Here is an 8,050-nt window from a genome sequence, read left to right on the forward strand (position 1 = left end):
GAATAAATGATTCTATCCAATTTAGCCACTCTCTGAGCTTGTGTATGTAGCTGTACCTTCTCTCATTTGACCCTCTTTATTTTTCTAATGAAGTAAGTGAAGCAGTTATAACCACCAAAGAAACTGGAGCCCAGCATGACTAAATAACTTGCCTAAGCTCACAAAGCTACTGAGCAAGGAAGCCAGGATTTTAGAACACTCCATGTTCCACATCACGTGTCTTTTTTGTGTAACTTTGTTAATATTTGTTGTTTTCTTTCCTCCAATCAGTGATTCTCACATTTTGTCCATCATAGTCAGATTTTGGACCCCAACTCTAGAGTTTCTGACTCAGTAGGTCTGGAGTGGGACCTGATACTTTGCCTTTTGTAACGAGCTCCCAGCTATCTTTGTGCTTTGCAAACCACTCGCTCAGGCTGTAAACTCCTAAAGAACAGCCATTTTTTCCCTTTTTTCAGTCAGTTGTCCTCCCTCAGTTACTGTCAGACAACTGCTTTGGGTGCCACCTTTAACGACTGACTCAGTCAGGGAGTTCTTTTTTCGCTCTGGAACCGTGTCTCCTGCAGTTTAAATGGATTTCACTTGTTTTGTGGCAGAGATTCAGGACAGCTGTGTGGGCGCCTCTTATACTTCGTTAGTAAGCATTTCTCAACTTGTTTTTCAACAAGTGTGGTCCAGGAACCACATGCAATAGCATCATCATGGTGCTTCACAGAAATATCCATTCCTGAGTCTGAATTCAGAACCACCGAGTCAGAGGGTGTGGAGTTGGAGTGTGTTAACAAGTGCCCAAGGTAAGCTGCTTCCATACCAGCGCTGCAAACCTCTGCATTAAAACCATTTTAAGATCCTCTTTTCACTTGTATCTCCTGCTAAATGAGAAACTTGGGCTTTAAGTTTCCCTCCTAAAGTGAATTTTCCAGATTTCCTCTGAACCCTCTCCAACCTTTTTGAGTAGCAGGGGATGAATTTTTGGGCATGTTTTCAAAGAGTTCTGCATGCCGTTCCCATGTGTGGGTTTCTGCCCAGTATTTACAGAGAAGTTTTTTAATAGGCAGTGTTTGGAAAGTGACTACTGAAGATGTGAAATGGACTAGGCAAGGAAAATGAAAAAGTTGCTTTAACTTTCACATAAGACTCTTTTGAATTTTCTATTTAATCTTCAGCCTGAAACTTTGTTCTTCATAATAATTATCTTGAATGAACCTGATTCTATAAATACTGCTTAAAAATATGTAATTTATTTATTCACTTTAGATCTCAAAGTCCTCCAAATTCCCTTCATTATTGACTATGATTCATGAATTTTAATTGGAAAAATAACATTGTTTCAGGGAATATATATGTACTTTTAGAGCAAGCCATTAGACATTAGACTAAGTCTATAAGTTTCTTTTACTGTTTTTCCAAGCCAGTGTTTTCAAAAGTGTGGGAATTACCTTCTCAGTTGAGAAAACGTTCTTTAAGGTGTCTTGAGAATTCCAAAGTGAATATAGTGAAAGATCTTTAATTGGTCTGGAGTAGCTGATCTTAACCAGTTGCTTCCTAGGACTTAAGACCTTGAAAATAAAATTTTTGGGGGCTTATGCCAACAATAAATATTTTATAGTAGAGAGTTAGTAGACCTCTCATATAATCCTCTCTCTCTCTCCCTCTTCCACATTTAAGGACCCTTGTGATTACATTGGACCCACCTGAATAATCCAGACTAGTCTCCTTATCTCAAGGTCATTTGACAAGCAACTTTAATTTCTTTTGCAACCTTAATTGCCCTGTACCTTGTACTGTAACATATTCATAGGTTTCAGATGAAACCCCATCTTTAAGGGGTGGTTATTCCGCCTGCCATAGATCCTGTTAGAGAAACAATTAATAATTATAACTTAACTTCTTGAAGTGTGATCCCTGAGCTAGGAGCATCAGCATTACCTGGGAACTTGTTAGATATGCAAATCTCAGGTTGTACCTCAGATCTACCAAATCAAAAACTGGGACTGAGGTCTGGCAATGTATATTTTAACAAGCCCTTCAAGTGTTTCTGGTGCACACCAATATTTGAGAATCACTGTTTTAAGTACTACCTGCTGGTGGCTCAGATGGTGAAGAATCTGCCTGCAGTGTGGGAGACCTGGGTTCGATCCTTGGGTTGGGAAGATCCCCTGGAGGAGGACATGGGAACCCACTCCAATATTCTTGTTTGGAGAATCCCCATGGACAGAGGAGCCTGGCAGGCTACAATCCATGGGGTTGCAAAGAGTCAGACATGACTGAGTGACTACCACTTTCAGTTTTCACTAAAAAATTCAAGTGAACTCTTTATTGTGACTTAACACTGTCAGTTAATTAAGAACTTTACATTTTACTTAGTATTTTTAACTTGGGATTTAAGGTTCCAGGAACCCAAAGAATTCAGGAGATGACTTAGGATCTCTGAAGATGCATACATGACATCTCCATCTTCTCCATACCACAATGATTTTTATTATTTTCTTCTTGGGGGGGGAGGTGAGGGCATGACTGTATATAATTTCATTTGGAGGAAGTTAACACTGCTGATTTTTTTCTGAAAACAGCTAAACATATTGAATGTTAGTTACAACTTCTTGATTTAAGTCCAGCAGAGTTACTCTCACATTTTTGCTGTTGACTTTTGCTGTAGGTCTAGCTGAGTAAGATAAAACACAGAACCTAGAACCTTTTATTAACATACTTAGATAAGGAAAAACAATTTGAGGAGCCATCAACTTATCATTTGTGGCAGATTGTGGTATCTGAATGAAAAGATGATCCACTAAAAAAAAAAAAACAAAAACTCCAAACCCAAAAACACCCAAATAAAGAAAAACCTTGTCCAACCACTGTTTGCCTGAAGCTGGCATCTGAGAAGAATTTTCCCAGGAACAGGCAGCACCTGAAATTACCAAGAGTAAATATGATGGGAAGAAATGAGCATGAAAGAAGTTTGAAAAATCCATGGTTTTCGTGTTTGCTTCCTACAGCTTTTCATGAGGGCCTGGTTTCCTCTTTAACCTGCAGAGCTCTTCAAAATAAAAGCAGTAAATGGACCTCTCTAGGACTCTTGCACCCTTCTCAGACTTCTTCCTGTCCACTCCATATCTACAAGGTGACTATCTTAAATTTTTCAAGTTTTTCTTCTTTCTTGTTTATCATTTTAAGGCCTGTTTGACTTATATCAAGTCTTCAAAGTTTTTCTCAATTAACTCAAAATTTAAAAATATTAATTGAAACATTATGTGACAGGCTCTTAGCTCTACCCTGGGGTTATAGGGATGAGCCAAACAGACATAATTCCTGCTCTCACTAAGCTGAAATAAGCTCATCTATTTCCCTGTCATCTGCTGTTGGGTTATGCTCTCCCGTCGTCCAGTTGCTCTAAACGTTGTGTGTTGTAACATATTTGTTGTTTTCACATTTATCTCTGATGCACACACATTTTCTAAGCTCATGTTATATTAGTCTGAAATTATATGTTATTTTAAGAAAGATTATTTACCTTGTATTTCTAACTGCCTTCAGGCTGTTTCCATTTTATGTGGGCTTCTTCCTTTCCTTTGTTTTCTGAATCGAATTAGGCTTGAGGAGGCATCGTGAAATAGGTCAAATGGGTTTGGATTTGAATCCCAGGTCTCTCTCATAGATGTATATATGTTTATATTTTGTTGTGTTTATGTTTATATGCATATATATAAGCAGTTTTAATGTAACATTTCTAAGCTTCAGTTTTCTCAGTTAAAATGGGGATTATGTATTACCCTGTAAGGGGGTTGTGAAGATTAAAGTATATGTACATGTGTGTAGATATTGCTTCCATGGTGGCTCAGTGGATAAAGAATCCACCTGCAATGTGGGAGACACAGTTTCAATCCCTGTGTCAGGAAGATCCCCTGGAGAAGGAAATGGCTACCCACTCCAGTATTCTTGCCTGGGAATTCCCATGGACAGAAGATCCTGGTGGGCCCCAGACTGTGGGGTTTCAAGAGATGGACATGACAGCAACTAAATCACAACTGCCACCATATTATACTTTAAAATGGAGAGAGATTTATGACTTACATATAATGTAATAAGCATCATCTCTCACGTCCCCACTGCCTCCCAATTAAGAAATATGAACTCTCTTGGTTCTTTCTTCTCAATCCCATCACTATAAATCGACTGTAGAGATTCCTACATTGACTTGCTATTCTTTTTCTTTCTAGTCCTTCACCTGTAATTTTTCTAAAATGTTATTTTTGCCACATTACTCCCTTGCTTCAGTGTACACTGTAAATATTGCCCCTTGATGGGCTGTGGTGTTCTTCATGCTTTGCTTTCCTTTTATCCTTGATAAAACTGCTTTGTCATCTCCACTGCAAAAATCTGTTCACCCCGGTGATACTTGCTGCTTTTCTTCCCTTAGATGTACTATGCTCAGTTTTACCTCTGACTCTGCTTGTATTGTACCTTCCCTACTGGCTCAGACAGTAGAGAATCTGCCCATAATGCCAGAGACCCGGGTTCAATCCCTGGGTTGAGAAGATCCCCTGAAGAAGGGAAAGGCAACCCACTCCAGTATTCTTGCCTGGAGAATTCCATGGACAGAGGAGCCTGGAGAGCTACAATCCGTGGGGTCACAAGAGTCGGACACAGCTGAGCAGCTCATACACACACACACACACACACACACACACACACAGAGCTTATATTGTGCTTGAATTTTAAATTGTATGTAAGTCCATCTGAAGTTTGAAAGAAAATACTTGAAAGTTCACTTACAGGCTACATATGCCAGTAAGATTTATTAGGTCTCTTTGATTATAAGCTATAGAAATCAAGCTAGCTTTAGGCCAGAAAGGTATTATTATTATTTCATGGAATCCAAGAACAATTTGCACAACTAAACTGGGAGAATGGGGATTCAACAGAGTCATAGAAGCAGCTGAAGCCAGAGACCAGACATACCTCAGGACTCATTCTGTCTCTCATCACTGCTTCTCCTCTGCCTTTTGGTTTCACACACTCTCCCTGCAGGCTTGGTTCTTCCAAGGTTTTGGCCCCTCCCCAAAGGCTCTTCCAAAGCAGGAGGCTGACTTTCTTTTGAGGACTCTGATTGGTCTAGCTAAGGTCGAGTGTCTACTCCTGGACTATTTAACTTGAGCAGCAGTCATACAGAAGTATGGAAGTTCCCATACCCTGTGTATGCCTGTGTATGGTGTATGCCTGGGAGCATTTCCCAGCTTTAGAGAGGAAAGAATGCTAGATGTCAATACTATAGATGTATTATTATTAACAAAGCTCCTGGATACTTCAGGGTGGATTCACGGTGCTCTTTTGAGTTTGTCATCTTGGAAGGTGATGTTATCTTCACACAACATCTCCTTTGATGTAAATGAGAGAGATGTTATACTGATCTTGATGGTCCACTGGCATGACTAAAAATACATTTATTATACCTCTGCTTGCAAGTGCTTTATGTGATGAACTTGCAAATATAATTAATTATTATTTACTTTTTAGATGTAATCATTGGACTTCCCTGATGTCTCATGATGAAGAATCCCCCTGCCAATGCAGGAGGCACAGGAAGTGTGGGTTCGATCCCTGAGCTGGGAAGATCCTTTGGAGTAAGAAATGGCAAACTACTCCAGTATTCTTGCCTGGAAAATTCCATGGACAGAGGAGCCTGGCAGGCTACAGTCTAGGGGATCTCAAAGAGATGGACATGACTGAAGAGATTTAATACACAGCAGTTCTATAATATTTATAATAGTGTCACATAGTTTAAACTTAAGGTTTCACTTTTTCTGAGCATATACTTCTGCAGCAAAGTAACATGTGAAGTTATGCTGCTGCTGTTAATTCGCTTCAGTCGTGTCCGACTCGCAGCGACCCCATGGACTGCAGCCTACCAGGCTCCTCTGTCCGTGGGATTTTCAAGACAAGAGTACTGGAGTGGGGTACCATTGCCTTCTCCTAAAGTCATCTATATTCACTGTCAGTTATACCTAGGCCATTGCTAAACACCAAATGACCCAACGAATAAATATAATATTTTAAAAACTGTCAGTATTTTAAAAACTATATCAGTCTTTATTTTGGATAATGTCTTTTTTTTTTTAAGAAGTTTTGAAAAGCTTTTTACTTTGTATTGAGGTATAGCTGATTAACAAACAATATTGTAATAGTTTAGGTGAAACAGCAAAGGGACTCAGCCATATATATACATGCATCTGTTCTCCCCCAAACTCCCCTCCCATCCAGGCTGCCATATAACAAGATAATGTCTTTTGATACATTAAAATATTACAAAGAACAGGAGTGGTAGTATGGGGCCAAATATTTATTTTCCAAAATGGAATCATTCATTTGATAAAGTTGATTCTAGTCACATATTGGACTTTAATTTAGCTTTGCAATCTTCATTTTGATGAGACCCTTGAAATTTAAGAAAATCTTTGTTTGCATCTGTCAAAATTAAAAAAGCAAATAAAAGAAGTGTAGACATCTAATATAAACTTCAGATTTCTAATGATCCTGTGGTTTTCTCTACCTGTAAGTTTAATAACTGAAATGAAATGTTAGTACTTAACAGTTGGAATCCTCTTTGATTTTGGTTACCTTACTAAATAAGCTGCTGACACAGCATGAGAGCTTGTAAAAGATAAAAAAGGATCGTCTCTGGTATGAACTGAACCACCCTCTCCTACTGCTTTGCATTGCATATGTCTGTATGGGGCTAAACATCTGGTGGACCACTTATTATTTGTGAATGAGGGCAATTATCCATGGCACAGGTGTGTTATCCTCTGAAAGATCTTATTTCATTCTAATATAGACATGTCTGCAAATAATTTATGAGGTGCTCTTAATTTATAGTCATTTTTCCCATGGAGAATAATTGCTAAGCTGCTTTTCTTCACTTTTCCTTTCATTTTTCTAAATGAAGGATTGGACTATGACATTTTTAAGCTAGGATGGTTATTGTAGCATATTTGATGAACACATAAGTGCTAAATAAGATACTGGATTTTCCATATAAACCTTAGAGGAGATGCTATAATTTTCAAAATAATCTATGTCAAGAGCACATTGCCTTTGCAGTCAGTAGGTTCTTGGTAGAAGCTCTTGGTAGCACTTTCCTTTAATTTTGGCCATTCTCTCTTTTTAATGTCAGTATTGGATATAGAGATCTAGTGCCCAGCATTGTACTCATTCATTTCTTTTTTAAATGTGCATATTCTATTAGTTTCACTTTTGTTCTGCTCTATTGTACATAGCTTGATTCTGTGACTGTTTCCTTGAAAGTCAAGGAGTTTCTAATTACTTGAAATTCAAAAATTATTATTTGCATTTTACATGTTCACAAATAAATAATATTATTCATTAACAGACAGGGAAGACTTTTGACTCTTCCCCTAACAGGCCACATTCTTCTTAAAGTCCATTCTGAGTTACTTGAAATGAAAAACAATGGAATCTTTCCTCTCTACAGAAGCTGTGTTTTTCTATACAGAGTATCTTCAATAGATATTTATAAATGGAATCAGAAATTATGGATCAAAACTGGTGCTTAGTAGCCAGATTACTCTGGACAAATAATCTCAGAATTCAACAAACTCTTTAAACATATGGACTCTGAAAACACAGACCTGGGTTCAAGTCCTGGCTCTGTTCCTTCACTCACTATGTGACCTCTCTTAAATGTCAGTTTTCTAAATATAAAATGGGGATAAAAATCATGCTAATGTAAGATTTGTCTACAATGCTTAGCATAGTGCTCTATAAGGGTGTATCTGTGCTTACTAACCATTGCCACTAGTAAATACCAAACGAGAATAATACCTGCTCTACCTGCTTCAGTATTATAATTGTCAAATGGTGACATATGTATAAAACACTACATAAATGTAAGATACTATTTTAATATTTTGTAAGCTATACCTACCCTATGTAAAAGAATCCTTGGTTTTAGCAGTGCCAAAATGTTGAAGATTCCTTCTTGTTCACTGTTTTATCCATAGCACTTAGCATGGTGCCAGGCACATTGTAT

Source organism: Dama dama, chromosome 8 (assembly GCF_033118175.1).
Source record: "Dama dama isolate Ldn47 chromosome 8, ASM3311817v1, whole genome shotgun sequence".
Classification (NCBI taxonomy): Eukaryota; Metazoa; Chordata; class Mammalia; order Artiodactyla; family Cervidae; genus Dama; species Dama dama.